Genomic DNA, 3,563 nt, shown 5'->3' with positions numbered 1-3,563 from the left:
ATTAATCGTTTGTGTTAAATTTCAAATGGGAACTAAGTTTCGCTCAGTGATTTCATACTTATAATCTAACATGCCAATTATAATAACACAACTAAAATTTATCACATACATATTCAAAAGCCGATAACACATGCATACGTAAAAGCCAAAAACATGCAAACGCAAAAGCCAATAACATGCATACACAGAAGACAATAACACACATACAATAAAAGTTTTAAACATTGAAGCTAACCTTCTTAGTAGATTCAAACAACAATGGAGGGAATTGGAGGACTGCATGCCCAAAAATATAGGCCAAAAGCGGTCAAAAACATCGCCCAAGAACACGTCATAAACTGCATCAAAACGCAACGAAGACGAAATTTAATCGGTTGAAATGGAAGATATCTTAGCAAAGAGGAACTTAATCGGAGTAAAACTGAATTTAAACGGTGCAAAAGCGAGAAAATGAACCTAAAAGCTATGCTACAACAAAAAGCGCGAGGAAGAAGATAATGAATAGTGGTGTAACTGCTCGCGGGTTCGCATTCTGAAGTTTATGTTACTATAGACGTCGATTAGCTATCGCGACTGACGTCTGTCAGGTTATAGACGTCGGTCCTATCACTAATATGACGTCTATATGATTTAAATATTAATATTGGCGTGGATTATAGGCGTCAGGTATCTGAGCAACTGACGTCTAGTTGGACATAGCCGTCAGTTACCATGCAACCGATGTCTAGGTAGCAAAACAATCATGACACTTTCACCTAACTGTCAGGACATAGCCGTCAGTTACCACGGGGCACCGACGTCTATGTCTAATACCATTAATGACACTCAACCACCTGTCAGCCTGTAGACGTCTGTGTGTCTCCACTGACGTCTATTTCGCGACTGTTCACCACCTCTGAGACCTTTAGACGTCGGTGTTTGTCATTGTGACGTCTATAGCTCGACTCTTCACCTTATCTGGCAGACCTTTAGACGTCACAGTTGAAGGGCCCCGACGTCTATAGTTCTTCACTCATCGGTTGGAGTCTTGCCCAACGTCTAGTTGCCCTACTTAATTACGAAGTTGCCACCGGTCATCGTTTAACGTCAATTGCGGAACAACCGACGTCTATAGGATGACGTTAAACAGCGGTTTTTCACTAGTGTATATTAAAAAGACTTTCTAACTTTAGGTAATATCATCCCAATCAGGATTAATAAATGGTTGTTGCATCGAATGTGACACCTTCAAATAACTAAATTCTTTTAAGCAACTTCTCCACAACTAAAAATGCTCTACAAATTTCCTTCAATTTTAAGAAATATATGGATGGACTTTAAAAAATAGTTTTTGAGATTAAAAATTAATGTAAATATTCTTAATAATTAATATTAATTTTTTTTATAAACATTTTCACAATTAAATATAAAATTAATAATTACAATTTTATATTATTTTAATAATTAAGGATATTTTGGTAATCTTCAATTTTTATCAATTACACAATCTTTTTGAATCTGTCACATTAATCAAATTCCACACTAATTCTTACAAACTTTACTTTTAAATTCACTCTCAATTTACTCACAAATCTATTCAAAAAACAACAAAAGAAATTACCTTTAAATCTACTCAAATTCATTCAAATTATCTCTCCCAAATCATCTTCTTCAAATCTCTACAAAAAAATAGAACATAACACTCCTCTAGCATTGCATTTCACTTGCAATGTATTATCATAACAATCATAACAAATTTGTATTACAAAATTTAATTATAAGACTATTTAACTTATCTATCGATAAAAGGTAAAGTTAATATTATAAATATAATAATAATCATATAAAACAATCATAACTATTCTTTTATTTAATAACTTCTCATAATAAAATATTTGATATTAAAAAATAATTATATATTTAAATAAATACTTAACAATTTTATGGTTTGAGGTTTATGAATCCCCAATTTGATTTACTTGAAATTTTATACTAAACTAAAATAAAACTAAATTACATTTAATTTTTATATTTAATTTAGATAGCTATTTAATAAAAGGTAGATCACTAAATCCATACAACCAACACTTCTAAATTACATTGGATGACTACATCTCATAAACTCATGAATTATAACCATCCAAAACTTCGTTGAATTCCAAGACCACATATTATAATTTGATAAATTTTACATATGATACGTGCCAAAAAAGTTTTTTTAATAATTATTTTTTGATAATATTTATTTATAATTTATGATTGGTTTATTTCAAATAATTTTTTAAATATAAATTCAATCAAACTAATAAAATATGACAGATATCTGTTTATCAAAAAAATTATCAACATCCTTAAATAAAAAGCACATTTCCATTTAAGTAAATTTTGGTTGGTCGATTTGTATAATAGTAGGGGGAGAGTGCAGTTTATTCATACTTCAATATCTGTCTTCACGCCCAAATGGCATCGCAACTGCTAATTCAAATTAACAAAACACAGTTCCAAGCATCATGAGCCGTCAGATCTGTAACGGCCAAATAAACACGACGTTGATATGGCTCTATCATTCCGAGCGTTTTAGAAGCTTTGCATTGTTCTGTTCAAGATTCAGCAACTGGGCCTATGTAAATTACAGTTAATTTGGTTCTTGAATTTGTTAGGAAGAATATCCTTTAGTTTCCATTTCTGTACAAGTTACCGTCAGTTGTAAAAAAAATAGTATCAATTCTTCTTGAACATCTCCTACAGCCCTATGATTCTTGAATTTCTTTCAGGGAAGTCTTGCAGGTAAGGCTATTGTCATCTCATTGTGATTGATGTATGCATTTCTTCACTTTTCACTTCTTGCGCTTGATGTATATATTTTTCTTTGGATACGTTTCAGCTCAGTGTGTGGACCAACATGGGATTTCGTGTGCTATATAGAAAATTTTTGCATTGCCAATATCCTGAAATTAACCATGGTATTTATGCTATCGTACATTGGTGAGTTCAACTGCTTGGTCAGTTTTAGTACTTTACATGAACCAAGAACTATTTAGTTTGACATTTGAAATTTGGTATGTCTCTGTTGTTTACTTGCAGTTCTGTTGTTCTTATATCTGGTACATAAATTGGGCATATGCGGATGTCTTTGCCGTTCTTCTTGCAAAATGATATGGACATGTTTCTCTTCTTGTTTCCACTTTCTTGTGTATTAAACTGCATAATATCAGGAATAAAAATTTCTACATTAAAACTGGAGAAGAAGATTACAGTGATGAAAGCATGACATCAGCAAAAATGAGCAGATTTTCGCGTAGGAGAGATTATAAAGCTTTCCACCTAAAGAAGTCTTTGCAACCTAGGAGACATCATGCTAGAGTTGAAATTACGAGAGATCTTAGATATAAAAGTAAAAGGAATGCCATTAGACATGACAATCACATAGGAACAGTCAATGACATCAAGGTATCCCATACATCTAAGTTTGCAAGAAAAGGTATAACTAGAAGGAAAAGAGTTGCCAAGAGAAGGTAGAATAATTTAGTTGAGGTTACATATACGAACCACTTTGTATCACTCTACATTTCTGATTTTGTTTG

The sequence above is a fragment of the Vigna radiata genome, chromosome 5 (assembly GCF_000741045.1).
Source record: "Vigna radiata var. radiata cultivar VC1973A chromosome 5, Vradiata_ver6, whole genome shotgun sequence".
Lineage (NCBI taxonomy): Eukaryota > Viridiplantae > Streptophyta > Magnoliopsida > Fabales > Fabaceae > Vigna > Vigna radiata.
The sequence above is the reverse complement of the archived record's forward strand: the minus strand, read 5'-3'. Positions refer to the sequence as shown.